Here is a 22,598-nt window from a genome sequence, read left to right on the forward strand (position 1 = left end):
TCTCTCAGTGTAACTAGCAATTTCAGAGCCTTTCATCTATAAATTCCAAAGCTCCTCCTCCAGCTTCTGCATCTTACCTCGTAGGCAGTACTCAACGAGCATCAGTTATTTTAGATCCTCCCAAATCAAGGAATTAGCCACTAGAAGAGTTAAGGATTTGACATGGCATTTCCACCAAGTTAGTGCTCTGTCAGTCAAGGTGCACGCTGCAAATTTCACCTTGTTGGATTATGGGCAAGCACATATCTTAAAGATTAGCTCAGTCTTCTCGAACCATTGAGTCAAGGCAATGACACCTTGAGTGCCATCACAGGATCACGGCTTAGCATTTGAAAAGTTTTTGTATGTACATTCCCTGTTTGACCATGGATGTCACCGATATTGGATGTTGGGGCTCCACTACCCTCCCCACTTGTACCGCTAGCATTGATCAGGTATAATGTAGCAGCCACGGCGGTTGTTACAGCTGCTTGGAAGGCAAGTGGTTCATACTGAGGAGGTGGTGGCGTCGGATCTGTTGGGGGATTGTTATTCTTTCTGTTGGGTCTCTTCCTCGGAGGCATCATATTCTAAAATAATCAAGAATAATAGGATGGTAAGTCCCCTAGAATCAAGTGATATGGAACAAGACATATCTCAACCTGATAGATAAAGTGTTCTACTAAGCGATATTAAAAGAAAATATACCAATATAAGTGAACTATCTCTAGAAAGAAATAAGTAGGAACACTTGGAATAAATTCTACATTGAGTTTGGCTCTAGCTAATATACTCGTATAGTATTTGTAAAGTTGTGTGTTCTATCCTATCGATCTCTTGTTGTATATAGCTTGGTAAGTTTTAGGCTTCTTGCACACCACAGTCACTCCCAAACACATGTTGGTCATGTCTCAAATAAATATAGTTTATTAGTCTATATTGATTCCAGACATGATTACATAAGTATCCAGGTTTAACTGTAATGTCCGACATCCAAATACCTTTGTTTTGTTCTACTAGTGATACTGCTTCTGGTATATATATATATATATATATATATATATATATATATATGTGTGTGTGTGTGTGTGTGTGTATATACTTCTATACTTCATATAAGATACTTATATTTTAAAAAGTATACTTTTAGTTTAGAGCACTTCGGCCCCTTAGTGTTTATAGTTGCATGCCATGTAAGGTTCGGTATACTTAGTTTACTATAAACAATAGCTCTGCTACCAATCTGTCACACCCCCAAAACGAAATGGCGGAAACGTTAGGGGGTGGAGAACGTCATGTATAGTATCACAACAATTGCATCATAACAATCAACGTAAACACAACCATTACATTGAAATATAGGTATATACACCTGTTTGTTACATAGTTTGTATACATCAAAAGTATAACAAAATATAAAAGATGTGACTCTATATGCTCTGTCTTCTCAAAAGCCTGTGGGAGTACCTGTCTACTCATTTCGTGAGAATACAAACGATTTTTAAAGAGTATCAACATTAAGCTATTGAGTTCATTAAAATGTTTATGTAGTGAAAATCTGTCATTGAATCTGTAAAAAAATATTTGTATGCTTCCCAAGAAAATCCAATATTTTCTAACATATATGTTTGTTACCGTGTTTTGTAGTAGCGTATAATGTACTAGTTCGTATGCCTAGTTACCACCAGCTATATTGTATATATTTGTTTTGATCGAAAACCCTTTGTATGAAAACCCTGGCTATCACCAGTAATGTATAGAATGTTCTGTTTGAAAACCCTAGTCACCTCGTATGTATAGTGGTTTCGTTACTTAAAATAAAACCGTGAATTGTATCCCTTGGAATCCTTCAGTGTAATGTGAAGTAGTTCTATTAATTAAATAAAACTCATGAAGAATGAAATCTGCTAAACAAAGGTTAGTTTATACTATTGTGAGTTGTATAACCATGCTTGATATGACCTAGTGACCCATACGATGTTCTTCAGGCGTCAGACGTTATGAAGTTTGTCACCCCAGGCATGCATGCCTAACTGTAGCTACCAATTCCGGTGTAGGATAGTCAGTCCTGAATAGATCTATTCACAAATCTCACGCTCTCTCTCTCCAGGAGACTCTAGTTATACTATGATGGGATTTAGCCAGCACCTTGAATGGTACAATTGAAATAGTGTCTCACAATCCTGTATTAACTAGTTTACGTGTGGTTCTGTATTGTTCTCTTGTATTTGAATCCGTTTGTATACTTGTAGTGTAACAATAATTATAATTAGATAATTATCTGATGTTGTACTCTTGAAATCTGAAAGTAGTAATGTATATCATAAGCTAAGTATGTTATAGCTTATATATTTGTTAATGTATAAGCTCTGAACTTGTAAAATTGTGTATTGAAATCCCAAACTATACCTATTATAGTTTGCATGTATGTTATGTACTTAGTTCGTGTATTGATCTAAATACTATGCAATTATGATTGTCAGTTGAAAACGCCCCTTATGCTCAGCATGTTACAAAAGGGATAAAATATCTAAATATTTTATAAAATGTGGAAATCATTTGGTTGTATCAATTACGTTAGTTTTAAACATGTTGATATTCTTTTATATAAGTTCACAAGATCATTTGTGTTTGTCTTGTATTTCCTCCCTGAAAACGTTAACAATAGTAAAAGCATAAGGGTATGAACTCACTGTTAGTTGCGTGAAGATGTCGGACTGTGAAACTGAATGAGGACCTTCGAGTTGTTGATAATTAAACACATATATGTGTAATATTAGCGAAACCTTTAAATTATAGTGTTGGAAAACACTTGCTTTTAGTTTAGGAATGTTAACGGGACTCGATTTAATTGGAAAAAGCGGGTTTTCAGCAAAACTCACGACTAGGGAAGCTTTGCAGTCGTGAACTGTTCTCGGCCGTGAATAGCCCCTTGAATGGTTTACGGTCGTGATTGGTGTTCCTGAAGAAATATATGAAGGTTTGAAGGGTTCACGACCATGAACTGATTTCGGCCCTTGAATATTTGAAGATTTGAAGGGTTTGCAGCTATGAAATCAAGAACAACAATGCTTAATTTGATGAACAGACGGGTGATTGATGCTCCAAAACGAGTTTCAAGGTGGATTGATTGATAGATGAAGAGAAAATTTGGGTTTTCGGGTGATAGTTTTTAGAGAGAGAAAGTATGTTTTCGGCCATAAAATCATAAATGAGGGTAAGAACACATATATATAGACTGAGTTCAAGGTTGGTGGTGGGGTCCATCCAGTCGTGAACGGTTTACGGTCGTGATTGGGTTCACGGCCGTGAACACCAGTCAGGCCGGTTTTCGCTGATTTTCGAAGAAACTCGGGTTTTAGCGTGATTTTTGTTCCGACTCTAATATAAAATTTAAATATATAATTTAAATGATTTTCCAAACCATAATAATTTGAGGGAACTAAATAAAATTTTATAATTTTATTTAACGGAATCGGGCTAACATTAACAGAAAAAGGTTTGGGTTGTCACAACATCCCCTATCAAAGCTCCAATAAAAAAGAGAACCAAAGTTAGTAGTTCCTCTAAAAAAGAATCACACATTGACATTTTGTCTGACTCTGGACGTCCAATAACCCCACCTAGCCACTCTTCCGAAGTACTCTTCGGAGTTTCAAAATAACATGTACACACTCACGGGGAGTCTTTACATAATCCACCCTTATCTTCCCAAAAAGATGGGCATGTGTTGAACAAAGTTCCTTGAAGCCCCCTAGAACAAACCCACGTGTCTCTTCGAACATCCTTATTTCTTCTTCACACATGCACTATGGGACCCCTACCACAGATTCTAAGCTTTTGGAAGTTGGAGTTATCCTTCTGACTTCCAGAGCCCCAACTGGTCTGATACGTAGTCTAGGTAAAGGACGACCAAGTACTACTAACGAATAATGGAATGATTTTATTGACATGGGACATACATGTCATCTGAAGCTGGCCAACACTTAAGTGGAGTACACTCTCATCTTAATGCGTTATAGGGCCATCCAGAGCAATCTGTCATTAATCACTCCAGCAGATGAAGAAACATATAAAGAATTTGTCTCTTCCGAACTAGCCCAAACAGTAGGAGAAACTCATGATACAACAATCATCTCGGAAGATCCTATAAATTCACCACATGTTGATGCTTTCAATCCACCCTCAGATTAAGAACACTCCACATAATTCATGTTCGACGATGATAGCACTTCTGTTAGTGCTCTTCCACTATTTTCAACTTTCAAGTCTCAATAGAAACCATCCTCTTGCTGGTTTACTACTTCGGCCTTTCATCATCCTCCTCAGAGCATGAAGACGAAAATTTTTAATTGATGACAAAGTTAAAGACATTCAAGGGGATGAAACATAAACAAACCCCCCTCAAGGAAATCAAACTGGGACAAAACCCTCTCCTTCCCAACCACATGAAGACAAAGGTGGTGATGACAATGATGATAAGTCTGAGAGTTCCACCTCAGATATCGGCTCCTCGGATGAGAACATCATCGATCCGTTTGCCATCCTAGAACTTCGATACAATGTGGCTAATGTTGTCTTAAAAGTCAACTCTCTTGATAAAACCATGGCTCAAATCGACTCAAAGCTTGATCAGAAATTCTCCAGCCTCGACTCCAAACTCGATGTTATTCTTAAATCACTTTTCGAGATTAAACAAGTTGTCCCCTCGGAAGTCGAAAGAGCATATCAACTTTATTAGCTCAGCTCTCTCAAATTCAAGCACACCCTGGACAAAATTGAATAGAAGTATAATGACAGTCTTGATCACCACATCTCCACCACCACTAACATGCTTAAGATCCATGATGACATGACTAACACAACCAATGAGTTGATCAAAAAAACTCATGTGTGTCATGAGAAACATACGCAATAGTTAGAGAATGAGATTAATAAGAAGGATGAACTCAAATTGATAATGCAACAAATCCTAATCAAATTACTACGAGCTTTTTGGAATATTATCGATGTTCCGAACAATAAGTTCGATGAAATGCTCTTCATGCTGGCCTCTCTTTTCGACCACCTCAAAGCCTAAGCCCCCACTGCTAAATCATATGTTGCTCTCTATAAAAAAAATCAACATCAGTTTTCAAAGAGTGTTTAAAAGATTAACAGAAGTTCAAGCAACCGCCATACTTGTCTCGGACGCTGGGCCTTCTGAAACAAGAGCAGGAGAACGACCTAGTCATAGGGGTTGAAGAATCCAATGCAAACCTGCCTCAGAAATTATTTTCCGAGTTGAATCTGATGATGAATATTTGATCCAGGTTGAATCCACGGACCCTCCTGCTAAAAATGATGAAGAAAAAGATGATGATGATGATCATAAAATCATGAACGCTGTTGTAGGACTTCAAGCTCCTAGGCAATAACTGGAAAAGGTTCTTTCGGAAGAAGAAATAAGGATACGGTCTGATATTTCTTGGCCATCATCCTTGGCAAATGTGCTCCAAAGAATCCATGAAATGGATAAAATCAAGACGAAGCTCACTATTGATGCCTTTTGACCTACCCAATAAATGATGCCTCCAATTCCATCTCTGAGAATCGTTCCAATCGATGAAGGTTCTCCTACTCGGAAACCAGGTGATATCCCAGAAGATCCCCTGATCACTCCTCCACCAGAGTTTATCATTTCGGAAATGGTATAACAAGTCATCGCTGACTTAAACAAGCATCCACAAGACAAAGGGAAGAAAGTTGCCTCCAAGCCAAGCAGCCCTAAAAGTACCTTCAAAATTTTTGAAGGCTGGTCCCAAGAGCAGATAGATCAACCACTTGAAGAAAGCATCCAGATTCAAAGCTTGATAGATAATCCAAATCCGATGATGGTCATATCCCCCCTCTTCTGAGAAGGGATCATCCATTATCAAGATATTGTTCCCTTCATGTACCTTGATCTTCCCTCTCAAGACTCCGACCAAATCGATCTTCCTATCTCTCCACTCAGAAAATACCACATCAAACTTTAACATCTTCATCCAAATGATGATCTACACACTATCATCAGGATTGAGCGAGAGAGGTAGAGAACATTCTATTCCGTAAACGCATGTACTCAGAAATAAGCGTGGTCTCAAAAGCAGATCACAAAGATTTTTGGTTTTAGAAACAAGGTTCTAAGCAAATTTGACCTTAATTGCATGTTGTATAGATACTACATCTCTCAGAACAAGGAAGCTACAATCATAATCATGGATGTAGACTTTCCATTGATCAATCCAAAGGACATTCTCATCATTGGGACTCACATTTAAAATCACCAATCTAATCACTCAAGCATCGGAGCATACAGTGCTTCCATGAATTTCTTGAAGGATTATATAGCTAAATTCTACACATCCGACATCGAGTTTGCACACTTTTTCATGAAAAAAAAATGTGTTGGCGAAGATAAATTATGAACTTCCTGAAACTTAAATCTTGGCAGAAGGTCCTATTGAAGAACCTGAGGTTGGATACGTCTATCTAAGGAAGAAGACCAATAGAAAATAATTTTTCTGAGTCTGTGATAAGAATCTCGTTCCTTCAACCATTCTGCAAAATTTCATCGCTAATTCTGCCAAAAGTGATGCTCCTGAGCCTTTGAAGAAGAAATTCATTGATCACTTGAAATGGTATTTGGAAGTCCGAAGTTGGCTCAATAGTGCTTACCTTTTCATATCTGAAGATGTCAACTGAGTTGACAGATTGCTAAGTTCACTTAGGGGGAGATTGTTAATGCATAAGAAGTGAACCTCTAGCAATCTAAAGCAAATCCGCAGTCAACTCTATTCCGAGATGTGAAGTAGATCTGAAGCTCATTTTGATCCGAGATGGAGTGTGTCTTAAGTTAGATTATGTACAAGCATTTAATGTTTTTTGTCTTTTATTGATGTAACAGTTCTTAGGACTTTTTCAGCAAATCTTATAAGTGACAGATTTGTCAAACTCATTGTATTAACTAGTCCTTATATTGTACTTCGGATTGTACCATGTTCCTCCTTTACTGTTTAAGGAGTGAATGTTTCACGAATTACGCACCAATAATAGAAGCAATCACTATTATCTTCACATCAATTCAAACTCTCTTACAAGTCACTTTCTTTCATTTACATTCTACTTGTTCTAAATTATCTTTACTTTGATTATACTCCAACTTACTTCATTTTTCCACTTGAATACTTTGTTGGATATAATCTTCAAGTCTCTACTGGTTTACCAGACTTGACTAGACCAAATAATTAGAAGTAGACATTGATCTTAACGGTTAACTCAAGGTCTGACTTTTCAAACCTTGTCCGTGCATAGATTTTTATTCTCACATAACCTTTTCATTATGATAAAAGCCTATGTTAACAATAAGTCATTCGTATTAGGTTAAATTAAACGAAAATGTTTTGATATTTTCATAAATTAAACAAAAAATCCATATCGACGACACGAGTCATCGGGAAAATGCTTAACACGGATCGGATGCCATCTATACCGACATGTCATTGGGACGTATTTCCACAAATGACGTCGTTTTTCAAATCTTCAACATGAATAATAAATAAATGGAAAAATATATTTTCATGAACTATACTGATAACTTGTCGTTGGCATAGGTTTTGAGAAAACCACGTAAACATTTTCCTTTCCCACTGGTCAAAAAGAAATTGGTTACCCTACACCGACTATAAGCTGTCAGTATAGCTTGATTTGTAGAGACGACACTTGTCATCTTCACAAGCATATATATTTTAGTGTACTCTTTCATATGTAAAGGTCATATCTTTCTAACCATCTTCATACTTTCTGGTTGATAATATAATATGAGTACACAACTAACTAATTCAAGTCTTGAGGAACATCCTTATATATTTATATAATGGTTTTAATTTATATCTTTTTCCTTTTTAACAAATTATTAGTTGCATTTAATTTATTCGAAAAAAATATTATCATACAAAATAAACTTGTTGCTTTTATGTTAGTTTTGTTTTTCCTTTAATTAACTATTCAAATTATTATTCTCTTAGATATTTGTAGACTAGTCTACACTAGTACCTATGCATTGATCTTTAAATTTGATTATTTTCATTTGAACAATCATTGATAGATCTTGGATATTTTATGAACCTAGATGTAGTGAACCTTGTATAAATGGGGTGCAAACATTTTTGAATTTTGCTTTTGTAAAATTAGATGTTAATTGGAAGATACTTTTCCTGTGTGCACACTGTCTAAATTGGAACAATTTCATGCAATGAAAAATAACCGTCCAAGATCATAAGTCCAAGAACATAAGATTGAAAATAATGTTTTATTCTAAACAAAACTTTATTGGGTCTATAGAAGAGGTTCTGTATTCTTTTGAAGAACAAAAATAAACATCTTGATATGTTTATTTTTTTTAAATAATATAATTTTTTAGTATGTATTTAGTTTTTTTCTTTAAATATAAATAAATAAAATATGTTGTTTTACGTCAAGGTATGATTTCATATATAGATACTCATGTTTGCTATTTTCAAACTCAGTATCCTCATGTCTATGTTTACACAGGCCTATCCCCAAATATATATATATATATATATATATATATATATATATATATATATATATATATATATATATATATATATATATATATATAAAAGTTCAAATAAGAACCCTAAATTTTAAGAACCATCTATGAACCTTTTTATTAAAGGTATTTGTGTCATTTCAATTATTTACATTAAAAACACATCAAATACTACAAACTAAAGATCAATTTCATTTTTATAACCAATTATTCAAACTCAAAAACTTTCATCTCTCTCACTCTTTCTCTCTCTCTCTCTCTGTCTTTCTCTCTCTCTCTCTCTCTCTATATATATATATATATATATATATATATATATATATATATATATATATATATATATATCTTTCTCACTCTCTTTCTTGCCTCCTACCACCTCCGGCCGCCATTGCCACCGTCGGTACCACCACCAACAGTAGAATATCACCCGCGGCAGACAACTTCTTACACATCTGGTACTACTTTTTTCAGATCTAGAACCGACACCTTCAGATCTGGAACCAATAGTTTCAAATCTTCGATTCTCTGACATCACTCTAATTTGATTAAATATGTTGTTTTTTAGTGGAATTTCTTCAGATCTAGAATCACCATCGTTAGATCTAGAACCACAACCTTCAGATCTACAACCAACATTTCTAGATCTACGATTTTCCGACATTAATCTAATCTGATCAGATATGTTGTTTTTTGTGCAATTTCTTCATATCTGAGAGCGTCAAAATTGTCGTAGATGACGGTTACACGTCGACGACTACACCGCCTTCACGTTGCTTTAGATATGCTCTGACGATAGTCGATCGGGTGAGAAACTTAACTCTGCAATATTCAAAGACTCTAAGGAACATGTAACGCCCCATTTCTGGTAAGTAATTTAAATATGTTTTTTTTTTCAGTTTTCAAGGGGAAATCGATGAGTCAGTAGACCGGATCGTTGAGTAGAGATGGGATTTCTAGCACGTTTAAGTAGGCAACTCGATGAGTGCATATTCTTGGACTCTGCGAGTCCACCATTCTGGATGAAACCCTAATTTCAAGGATTTGCACCCTATTTAAAAAACGTTTTGGGCCTCAAGTCAGCCCCCAACACTTCCAGAACACTCCTCTCGAAAACCGTATCATTCCTTTTGGCTTTTGAGTGTATTTTGTGATTCTTTGAAGATTTGGAAAGAAGAAGGAGGGTAGATCCAAAGGAGGAGAAGAAGATCCAAGATCTTGAGTCCATTTCAGAGCTTTGTTAGGTACAACTCGAACATTTACTGTTTCCATGTTTGAATCTCCATTAAAACCCCAATAAAGTTATATTTGGGACATTCCTTGGCTTGTTAGTGAATAGAGAGCTTATAAGAGCGAAAGGACATCGGATCTAGTCATGATCAAGCTCTAGAAGCTCATATCCATTGCCTTTATTGATTGAAATTTGTATGCAAGCCTAGATCTACGCTTTTAGTCCATTTAGAGCCCTTTAAACTCTTGGATATGCATACATGCACGTAAAGTTGGAAACTTTACAAGTAAAAACCACCCTAGGAACTCAGAACTATGAGTTGCATGTGCTGGAATCGATCAAAATCGTCTGTATGGTGTTTGCATGCAAGTGACTCGACGAGTTGTTCTCCAACTCGGCGAGTTATTCTTCAGACTCGACGAGTTGTTCATCTGACTCGGCGAGTCACAGTCTGGACGTGTTCATATGTTAAAGGAGAACTCGATGAGTTGTTCATCCAACTCGGCGAGCCGGATGAAGTTAGACTTGATTTTAGCATCGAAGAGGAACTCATCGAGTCTTTGCCAAACTCGAGGAGTGGAAGCGGGTAGAGCACTAGATTGGATGATAGGGATTTGGCGAGTTGACGACCCAACTCGACGAGTCCAGTCAACTGAAAGTTGACTTTGGCCAAGAAGTTGACTTTGATCAGGAAGTTGACTATGACCAGGGAGTTGACTTTGACCAGGGGTAAATATTCATTTTATCCTGAGAACGTTTACCAGTACCTAACCTAGTGTTTGTGGGATTTATAGCCAGATAGTCCCGGAGCAGCAGCCAGCCAACGTTAGAGTTAGAATCTCAGCAGCCAGCATTACGAGGTGAGTTTTCCTTCTAGTAGGAACTGGTCTATGGACACAATGTCAGCCCATCTAGTTAGCAGTAGTTTCAGACTTTGGTCCGATGCAGTAGTTTAATGTGCTTGATGTCTTTTTGATTCAAGCATGTCTTTGTGTTATGTGTTCTGGACTTCGGTCCGATGCAGCATGCAATATATGTGTTTATGCTAAATGATATGTTTTTGTTATGCTATGTTATGCTCAGTCAGTTCCGGACTTCGATCCGATGCAGTTAGTTCCGGACTTCGGTCTGATGCAGGGGACAAGGTCACAGTTAGTTCTGGACTTCGGTCCGATGCAGTTTCCATACTTCGGTCCGATGCATAGGGAAAGGCCCTGGTTAGTTTCCGAACTTCGGTCCGATGCAGTTTCCGGACTTGGTCCGATACAGTTTCCGGACTCGGTCCGATGCAGTTTCTGGATCTCGGTCTGATGCAGTGGACAGGGCCCAGTATGTGCTTTATATGTTATTATATGGTATGTGGTAGTTTGGGGAGCTCGCTAAGCTTCGTGATTATAGTTTTCAGTTTTGGTTTCAGGTAATTCCGCTAGCAAAGGGAAGAGCTCGGGTTGATGACATCGCACACACCACACCGTTAGTTTCTTTTATCATGGGAGTTCGTTTCAAATACTATGATATGTTGATACATTTCTTTGTCATGTCACATCTATTATAGCTTTTGGGGATTTGTGATGTACGGTTTCATTATATATTATGGATGATTGTTAGCTTTCAGTATTATGTAAAAAAAAATTGGGTCGTATTTTGTGTTGTTACAAGTTGGTATCGAAGCCTTGGTTTGAGGGATTCAAGTATACTTACGGGTATCCTCCTAGATCCTTAGGATAGCCTGTTTAGGTTATCCCTAATATTGTGAGCTTAGCATTGTATGCTAATATAGTTTCTTGTTACGAGAATAGAGTTGCTTGATTAGTTCCTGTGTACGAATGTTGCTTGCTTTGTGCTTTGTGGGACTCCGAGTGATGGGAGTTAGCCATTAAGTGAATATGTCACATCACATGTGATCAGGTTTGGATAATCTCAGAGTGTTGGATTTGGCCCTACTGCACAACTCTTGTTTGAGTCCAACTATTGTAGGAATGAGTCTTTTACTCGAAGGATTATCTGAGCCTCGTCACATGTGGTGGTATTCAGGTGATGACTAATTGGCATTAGAAGGAGGCCTTCAGCAGCTGAGGACTGGTTTTTGGTTGAGTCAGAGATTTCCCTAGGGCAAGCCTAGGATGAGAGTAGCAGAGATCATTAGAAGTAGCAGTGAGTTAGTGGAGTTGAGGCAGTTCTTTAGGAAAGTATGGATAGATGTGGAAGGTAGTAAGGGCCCATACTAATGGAATCAGAGGATCTGTACTCGAATCAAGGAAGGCCGAGGCGAGACCAGGAAACCTGTAGTAGTAGCGATCCCTCGACATATATCAATGTTTCTAACGTTTATCATGATGTGTTTTCAGAATGGTGGTTCTACGTCCTAGACCAGCAGGTGGCATTTCAGGTGTCGAGGAAGGATCAGGATTAGGCTCGGGGGCCGAGCATTTGGATGAGCAGACTAGGTAGTTTTTCACTTCAGAGGTTACCCGTATCATACTTGATGTGTGTGAAACAAGCTAGTTTTAATCCTACTTTTAGTTAATAAATTAAGCACACAAAGGCAGTGAGCCTGTCTTTTAGTGGTATAGTTGGATAAGTAGGGTGTCGAACTCAGACAACGGAAATTAATCTAATAACTAATTTTAACTAAGCAAGTAATAAAAGTAAAAGGGTTTTTTCTCTAGTTTTACAAGACTAGAAACTTAAACAAAGCACTTAAACACTTAACTTACTAAACAATTAAAGCAAATGACAAATTTACCAAATTTATTAAAGGGTTTCTGTTTAGGTTCAACAAATTCACTCCTATGGCTATTTAAATGATAAATTAATTATTATTGGTTACCAACTATAGTGGTTAGTTTCATGTTCACTACTCCTAATCCTTAGAAAATTAATCAATTCAAGCAGTGGCCAATTGTTTAAACTAATTAATTCCCTAGTTCAATTGTTTGGATTAAATAAGATTTGTAATTGGTTAATCAAGTTAGTGTTTCAATTAACCTCTTGTTTGTTGGTTTCTCAAACAAGCTCACACATTAATTTACCCATTCTCTAACTAATCCTAATTTCATATTCATTATTCTTAGGCATATGATAAAGTGTTCACATAACATATGAGGTTAATAATTAAGAGATGTTCATGCAGCTTAATTACCTTCCAATTAACAGAAAATAGTTGTCATTAATCCATAAGGTTCTTTAACAAACTTAATTTAATAAAATCACCAAATAACAATCAATCAAAAAGTATATTCTAAACCATAGGAGTAAATTGGTCTTCCCCAACAGAAACAAAATGAATTTAGTTCATAGTCATAGCAAAAACAAACTCAAAAGCAAATTCAACTAAGCTAAACATACTTAATTCCCTAAAGCTAAGTGGAATGAATAACCTAATTGCCTTGATTCTTCACAGGATTGAAGGTTAGGGTTGCTTAGCTCCTCCAAGGGTTCTTTTTCATAGGTTCAACTCTCAAAATCGCCAAAACTCTTTTCCATTCGGATAATGGTTTGATATTTATAATTATCACAAAACAGGGTGTACTCGGCGAGTAGCAGACCCAACTCGCCGACTAGATGCTTGTTATCCGTCTTATACCAGGAGTCTTGACTTATCTTCTGGAATATTCTAGTGTACTCGCCGAGTAGCTAAGCTTTTGTTCCTCATTCTTCATTCTTTGGTCTCTAATTGCTTCCCCTTGTTCCCTTTCACTCCCAAGCATGTCTTTTGGAGTGAAACCAAAATTTAAACATTATTAAGTACCTTTTCTCCACATTATACACATAATTCGTTAAAAATGAATAAAAATTTATGCTAAATAATTAACTAATTATGCACATATCAAAATACCCCACACTTGACTTTTGCTTGCCCCCAAGCAAAACTGAATTTTAACATATTAGACCCACATATGACAACTCCAATCTAACCCAACCATTATGCCAAGACCGCAACGCATGCATTTGTGTCTAAAATTGTCCTAAATACCCCCATACTCCAAATACTCACAATCCTCATAAACATTTGCCTACTCACCTCGAACTATGCTCATTTTATGCATCCCTCCGAATCCATCCTTAGAAAACCTCTTAACCTCAAGGTATTTTTGGTTGAGCAACCCAAGCATACATAATCTAGATAATTACAATTTATGATACCGCATTGGAGCTCTTTGGAATTCTCTATTTCTTTGACATTTTATCTTTGATCTCTTTGAATTCACCACCTTGTTGTTTGGTTTTTGGTATCTTCACTTTTTAAATTTCTTTGGAATTTTTGATCTTCATGTTTGATATTTGACTTTAATGCTCCAAAAATTCTTCAACTTTTCTTGTAACTTTCTCTCTTTTTTTTACATGTACCTCACTTTTTTCACTCAAATCCCTACATGCTTAAGCAGCGGCGCTCAACTTCAACCTTTATTGGTTAACTATAATAATTTTCCTGGATACATTTCTGGTACACGATGCTAAACATATTGCATCCCTCAGGGTGAGCGAGGTCGTGTTTTTGTCCCATGATTTCACTAGAATAAGGAAGCCGCAAATGCACTAGAACGTATATAGGCTCAACTAAACATTTGGGTTTTTATGAAATTATCAACACAATTCTAACATGGAACCCTAATTGCTTTTACCAAAATTTTCTAAATTAATTCCTAAGTAATATTTTTGGTATGCAACAATTGTTAAAAATTAGCCTAAATTAAGATTCTAAATTTTCTAATATGTGACCAACCCCCTACCCCACACTTATTTTATGCAATGTCCTCATTGCATATCATGCAAAAAATAAAAATGCAAACTATAGAGAGAATTGGAACAAACTCCCCTGGGGTAGCAGTCGATAGGTTGATAGCTCTTTTCTTCAGCTTCATCTTCAATTGACTTTAGTCATGGGAACAGCTCATCCATATCTTGGGTGTCATACGTCTCGTGTGGTTGACAGCTCGAAAATATCAAGGAAAAAGCTTCTTAGAAATCTCTAGTAACAACTCTTCACGAAAAATGGACAAGTACTGCAATGAAAGTGCTCAAAACCGCTCTGGAACCCGAAAATTGTCAATCTACTCGGCGAGTAGTGTCGTGTACTCGGCGAGTAGCTCTTAACTTGCAACTATTACGTGTAATTCCCCATGTACTCGTCGAGTAGAATTTGTGCACTCGGTGAGTAGGTGTTGTATTGCCAAAACTGATCCAGCTTGTGTTCTTCTTGACTCAGGTTCTGAATTTGAATATTTCACTGACCCTTTCTCTAAACCTTCCAACAGCAACACCCTCCATTACTCTCAACTCTAACGGACTCAATCCTAAGGACAAAACTTCGCACTCTTTCTTGAACATCTCTCATTCCTTACTTGACCCTCAACACTTTATTATGCTTCCTAACCTTCCATTCCTGAAAAATAAGCAACTAAAAGTGAAAGCAATAAAAGTCCTAAAAAAAATCATCAAGTTTAACAATTGTTCAAATCAAAACACCATAGATAAAAACACAAAACATAAAACATAAAGTCCTCAATCCTCTTCCTCCATGTTAGCTCCTCCGGCTCCGCTTCCTCCTCCTTCATTACCCCTCATCATTCTTTCCTCCCAACTCATAATGTAGGGATATCCCGGATCGGGTCTCGGTGCGATGTTCATTTGCTCAAAGAGGTATTCAAATGATTGATTATTATAATGAACCCCTCATCCAATATCATCCAAATAGCATCGGTACTCCACTTGATTCCATCCATCGTTCTTTTCTTCCACTGGAATAACCGGTGGGTGTTCTCATACCCACTCGCTTCGTTACCTTACTCGCCTTCCCAGCTCCTTAGGGATTGTCGGCTCATCCGCATAAGGAATGGAAAAAGAATCACCAAACTTCTCCACGATCCTTGCCCTCCTATATAATGCGGTGTTGAACGGAGGGGGATAAATGACCATCAGCGCCCTTGCCTCTTGCAAATCTAATATCCTAAACGACCTGGCAAGACTTGTCACAAACTTTCCTCCATTAATCTTGGAGTTCACCTTCTCCTTAACCGCCCCTTCTGCAAGATACTTAGCTATGTAGTAGGGGAGATTGCAGAAAACATCGGGAGTAATAATACTCCAAAGATAGAAGATGTCAAGGGTGGGAACCTTGTCCCAATCCTTCCGCATGTTGATCGTGTTGGCCACGAAATGATGAATGAGACGGTGGATCGACGAACGAATGTGACCCTCCTGAGCGGTAGACGGGATATACACCCGGTTAGCAATAGTATTCCACCAGGTAGAAGGAACCACTACCTCGGGGAGATCCTTGTGTCAATTCTCCAGGAAGGCTTCAAAATCCTCAGTCAACCTAGTGCTTTGCTCATAAATCCCAAGCCTCCATGAAAACTCAGCCATGCTGCATTGTTGCAGCTCCCCACCAAGAGAAAAGGAAATTATATTAGGATTGTAGTACTCACTACCACCTCGGAATGAGATGGTAGCAAAAAACTCCCAACATAATTCAGCATAAACCGCTTCTTGTATCTTGAATAATTTTAACTAACCATCACATATGATGGTTGAATCCCCCAAATTGCATTCCTTCACCAAATATGGTGTCAGCTCCTCTTCCAAACCAACTTTCCCCAACCAATCCCAGTCCACTGTGTTGGTTAAATGAATCTCTTTCTGTTTCAACGCCTCTAACTTGTTTTTGGCACGAGCTTGAGACGATTTGGACGTGATTTGGCGGAATGAGAGCCACGGGATGTCCCCTTGGCTTCCCCCTCTTGAAGATTGACCTCTTCTAAACATGGTATTTGCATAACAACATTAAGAAAGCACAAACAAACAACATCCAGCAATTAAAATCGAATAAAACAAATATGTATGGCCTTCTACTCACCGAGTTCATATCCTACTCGGCGAGTAGGATGAACATCGGGACCAGATTCTGTCGAATACATATAGGTTATCCAAAACACCCAATTTTGCACAGGGGTTTGCTGTACTAAGTCAAACAACCATTAATCCAAAATAAATTTCTCCTAACATTACCTAATTCATGGTAAAATTAGAACCCTAGAATTTGAGGAAATCCCCAAATCCGAATTTAGACAAAATAGGGGCAAATCAATGATAAAGCTTGAACCTTTGATGAGTTTTAAGTGTAACGATCATACCTTTTCCCTTGAAATTCGAGGATTAAGAAGAAAATCGAAGAAATCACAGAGATTGCTTGCAGGAGGCTGTGCACAACGAGTGTATGTGTTAAATGGGTGAAAACCCTTATTTTACAGATTATAAACCATCTGTGTAAGTTGGCTACTCGCCGAGTAGAAGTGCATTTACGCGTTTTATGGGTCATTTTGGCAAGTACTCGCCAAGTACACGTACCTACTCGGCGAGTAAACCTTGCAGTTTGAAAAAATTTGAATGTTTTCTCTTATTTTTAACCCTCCACCCCACACTTTAGGAATTGCTTGCCCTCAAGCAATTATATTCTCAGAAGAAGACGAATGAAAAAGATCCTAAAATAATTAAAAAGAAAGTAAAGGAAAGAAAATGCAAACTCAAAACTCGGGTTGCCTCCTGGAAGCACTTCTTTTTAAGGAGTCATTAGCTGGACTCCTCCCCTTCTACGTGGCTGCAATCCCTTCCAACAACATCAACTCTTACTTTCCTTCATTACTTGGGACTCCTTCTTCATACTTTTTGTCCCTATGTCCATTGACCTTGAAAGGTGTTCCATCTTTTGACAATAGCTCTATAGCACCATGCGGAAAGACCGTCTTCACCAGAAAAGGACCATCCCATCTTTACTTGAGTTTTCCCGAGAAGAGCTTTAGTCTTGAATTAAAGAGCGACACCTTTTGGCCTTCATGAAATTCTTTATTTTCTTTTATCCTCTTGTCATGCCACATCTTGGTCTTCTCTTTATAGATTAAAGAACTAGTGTATGCATCATTTCTAAGTTCCTCAATAGCATTCATTTGCATTAACCGGTTGCTCTTGAGCTCCTCCATGTTGAAGTTGCACATCTTTAAAGCCCAAAAAGCTTTATGCTCTATCTCCACCGGCAAATGACATTGCTTTCCATAAACTAACCTATATGGTGTAGTACCAATAGGCGTTTTGAAATATGTACCAAAGGCCCAAAGTGCATCGTCTAGCTTATCCGACCATTCTTTTCGATTGCTCCCCACCGATTTCTCCAAGATTCACTTTAAAGCTCGATTTGTCACTTCGGTTTGTCCACTGGTTTATGAATGGTAGGATGTAGAAAACTTATGCGTTACCCCATATTTCCTTAGCACCTTCTCTAGTTGATTATTGGCAAAATGAGTGCCTCGGTCACTTATAAGAGCTTTCGGGACTCCAAATCTTGAAAATAACTTCTTTAAAAACCGCACCACCACCCGACCATCATTAGTTTGTAAAGCTTGTGTGTCCGCCCATTTGGATACATAATCCACCGCCACCAATATGTATTTGTTTCCTTTGGACATGGGAAATGGTCCCATGAAATCGATCCCCACACATCAAATACTTCGCACACTTGGATATTATGTTGTGGCATTTCATTTCGAGATGAAATGTTTCCTACTCTTTGACAAGCATCACATTCTTTGACAAATTGGGTTGCATCTTTAAAAATCGTGGGCCAGTAAAACCCAATGTCAAAGATCTTCTTTGCAGTGTAATGTGCTCCATGATGTCCACCCGTGGGCCCGCTATGACAATGCTCCAAAATTTTCCAACTTTCATTCCCGAACACGCATCTTCGTATGATTCCATCTGCGCAACTTCGGAAAAGATATGTTTCATCCCAAAAGTAATATTTTATCTTGGAAAAGAATTTCTTCTTTTGTTGACTTGTGAGATCTTTTGGAATGTATTTGCTATCTAAGTAATTAGCTATATTTGAAAACCATGGTTCTTCTCCCACGGTCACCATAATATACTCGTCCAGAAAATCATCTCTAACTCTATCTTCTTGCAATCGTGGGTTTTCAAGCCATGACAAGTGGTCAGGTGCTACATTCTCCATTCCCTTTTTGTCTCGTATCTCTATGTGAAACTCTTGAAGAAGTAGCACCCATCGTATCAATCTTGGCTTGGCATCCTGTTTGGCAAATAAATACTTGATAGCAGAGTGGTCAGTAAAAACTGTTGTTTTAGATAAAACTAAATAAGGACGGAAATTATCAAAAGTATACACCAAAGCTAATAATTCTTTTTCCGTGGTGGTGTAATTTTCTTGGGCTGGATTTAGAGTCTTGCTAGCATAATATACGGGTTGAAAGTGCTTATCAACCCTTTGACCAAAGACAACTCCTAATGCAAAATCACTAGCATCACACATTATTTCAAAGGGTAAATTCCAATTTGGTGCAATAATGATCGGGGCATTAGTTAATTTTTCCTTTAAAAATTCAAATGCCTCTAAACACTCTTTAGTACAATTAAATGGTACATCTTTTAATAGTAATTGTGTTAGAGGTCTAGTTATTTTAGAAAAATCTTTTATAAAATGCTGGTAAAAACCCACGTGAGCTAGAAAACTTCTAATGCCCTTCACATTAGTTAGTGGGGGTAATTTGGCAATAGTGTCAATCTTTGCCCGGTCCACATCAATTCCCATTTTGGAAACCTTGTGGCCTAACACTATACCGTCCTTAACCATAAAGTGACATTTCTCCCAGTTGAGGACCAAGTCGGTTTTTTCACACCTAGCAAGCATTAAGTCAAGATTTGTGAGACAATCATGGAAGAAGATCCAAAAACAGAAAAATCATCCATAAAAACTTCCATGAATTTTTTTCACCATATCGTGGAATATGGCTGTCATACACCTTTGAAAAGTCGCAGGTGCATTGCATAACCCAAATAGCATGTGTCTATAAGCAAAAGTCTCACTTGGGCAAGTAAATGTGTTCTTTTCTTGGTCCGTTGGGTCTATGGGTATTTGGAAATAACCCGAGAATCCGTCTAGAAAGCAATAATAACTATGACCCAATAATCTTTCTAACATTTGATCAATAAAAGGTAAGGGAAAATGGTCTTTACGAGTGGCATCGTTTAGCTTTCAATAATCGACGCACACTCTACAACCGGTTACCATTCGTGTCGGAATTAGCTCATTCTTTTCATTGATTATGACCGTCATCCCTCCTTTCTTGGGCACCACTTGGATCGGACTCACCCACGAACTGTCGGAAATGGAATAGATAATTCCCGCATCTAATAGTTTGACCACTTCCTTCTTGACCACTTCTTGCATATTTGGGTTTAATCTTCTTTGGTGTTTTACAATCGGCTTTACTCCTTCTTTCAGATTAATCTTGTGAGAGCAATAAGAAGGGCTTATTCCCTTGATGTCGGTGATGCTCCATGCTATGGCCCGCTTTCGCTTCTTCAAAACTTGCACTAGCTCTTCCTTTTCAGATTTGGATAGGTCATAGGCTATGATTACTAGCTTTTGGTTGCCATCTTCAAGGAAAGCATACTCCAAATGTTCTGGTAACTTTTTGAGCTCAGTTTTGGGTTCTGATTGTTGTACTCGCTGAATGCAGTTAAGGGACTCGGCGAGTTGGTAGCTGCATTTACGAATTCTGACTTTTCTAAGGATGAACTCGGCGAGTAGCTTCGCCCTACTTGGCGAGTAGAGTTATCAGATTGCATCACCAATTCTTCAAACTTAGCTTCTTCCAGCAGCCTTTCGATCTGCATTAAGTCTTTTTCTGCATCAAATTCTTCATCAAAAATTGTGGACTTACTAGAATCTTCACTTATGCATTCCTCCAATAGTTCATCTAGCATGTCAATTGAGAATGTCGTGTCATCACTATTCCTAGCATACTTCATGGCTTGATCAACACCAAAAGTTACTGAATCATCACCTACCCGCAAAGTAAGCTCTGAATCCCTCATGTCTACTATAGCACTCGCAGTGTTGAGGAAGGATCTTCCGAGGATGATCGGGACTTGAGGATCCGCCTCCATATCTAGAATTATAAAATCAGCAGGAAATACAAATTTTTCCACCTTGACCAGTAAGTATTCACATATTCCTCTTGGGAAAGTGACTGTCTTGTTTGCTAAGTGAATCTCCATGCGAATTGGTCTTGGTTCCAGGAGATCCAGTTTCTTCAAGAATGAATATGGCATTAGGTTCACACTTGCTCCCGAATCGGCAAAAGCATGAATGGTAACCAAGTTGCCAAATTGGCAAGGTAAAGTTAAGCTCCCCGGGTCACCTTTCTTCTTTGGTAGCTTCTTCACTGAGGACTACCTTCTTCACTTCCTCCATCTTCCTTCGATTAGTGAGAAGTTCCTTAAGGAACTTAGCATATTTGGGCATTTGTACGACAGCTTTGATGAAAGGTATGTTTATTTGAAGAGCTTTGATATGATCTGGAAACTTCTGGTACTCCTCTTCCTGCTTCTCCTTCTTAGCTCGGGTTGGGTATGGCATTGGAGGCTGATAAAGCTTTTTAGGGGCCTGATCCTTCGGATTTGGCAGTGGACTCGCCGAGTCCATATTTTGTACTCGGCGAGTAGAGTTGTCAGATTGAAGATTTTGATTTTCTGCTTGATTTTCTGCTTCCTCCTTCTGTGATTCTTTGGGTGCTTCTTTCTAAATAAGGGCCAGAGGAGTGATTATTTTCCCACTTCTTGTTGTAACTATATTTATGTGTGCGCCTCATGGGTTATTTTTGGTTTTACTAGGGAGTTCACCCAGTGATCTTTGGTTTATTTGTTGAGCAAGTTTCCCCAACTGTGTTTCTATGTTGCGAATGGATGCTTGCTGGTTTCTAAGGATAGTTCTTGTTTCTTGAATGGCAACATCATGATCGCTATGTCTCTTTTCTGAAGCAGCTACAAATTTGGTAAGCATCTCTTCCAAACTTGGTTTTCTTTCTTGTGCCGGCTCCTCGTTTTGGTAAAAACCTCTTCCTTTCTGCTTGTACTTCTCCTCCTTAGCCTTCTTGTACTCTTCATACGGGAGCCACTCTTTCTTTGGTTTTCGCCAGTCTCCATCATATCGGTCCCCACTTGAGTAACATACTTGCACCTTTTTGCTTCCATTTTCATCCAAGTCGTAGTCTCTAGTAAGATAAGGTCCATTACAATTTTCACAACCCACCCGAATAGCATGGGTCGTTTGATCCATTTTATCCATCCTCCTATCCATGGTTTTTAGCATAGTCATGACCACGGACAAGTCTTCAGTAGCTGCATATGCGGCTCCCCTAGTGACATCATTTCTTGGGTTCTAGTATTCTCTAGAATGCTTAGAGAATTCTTCAATCAATTCCTTGATCATCGGGGGTGGCTTCTTTGTGAGTAGGCCTTGCGAGTCAAGTAACTACCTGGTTGTGACATTGACTCCATCATAGAAAATGGAGACTTCTTGCTGGCTATTAAGGTCATGGTGTGGGCAGTTTCTTAGTAAGCTCTTGTACCTCTACCAAGCTTCATATAGCGACTCTCCAGCTTGTTTTTCAAAGTTAGCAATGGCCTTCTTCAGTTTGGCTATCTTGGAAGGTGGGAAAAAGTGATCAATGAATTCTTCTTTCATCTTGGCCCATGTGGTGACTGATCCGGGGGGAAGTGATTTGAGCCAGTCTTTTGCAGCACCTTTGAATGTCACTGGAAGCATGCAAAGTAGCTGAGTCTCGCGAGGCATATTTGGAACATTAAAATAATCAACTACATCATTGACTTCATCCAAATTCTTGTAGGCATCATCATGGTCTTTTCCATAGAAAGGAATTTCCTTTAGCTGGGTGAGTATGTGGCCCTTTAGCTCGAACGTAGCAGTAGCGGGAATTGCGG

The 22,598-nt window shown here is 38.1% G+C and overlaps 1 non-coding gene across 1 annotated transcript; it reads left to right on the plus strand.

The window, feature by feature from the left end:
• The first annotated feature begins 22,186 nt into the window (after window positions 1-22,186).
• LOC145019128 (small nucleolar RNA R71) lies at window positions 22,187-22,293 on the plus strand. The gene has a single exon (XR_013667446.1). It is a non-coding gene; the product is annotated as a small nucleolar RNA R71 (small nucleolar RNA).
• Window positions 22,294-22,598: the final 305 nt, after the last annotated feature.

The sequence above is a fragment of the Lactuca saligna genome, chromosome 9 (assembly GCF_052625555.1).
Source record: "Lactuca saligna cultivar CGN05327 chromosome 9, ASM5262555v1, whole genome shotgun sequence".
In the NCBI taxonomy this organism is placed as follows: Eukaryota; Viridiplantae; Streptophyta; class Magnoliopsida; order Asterales; family Asteraceae; genus Lactuca; species Lactuca saligna.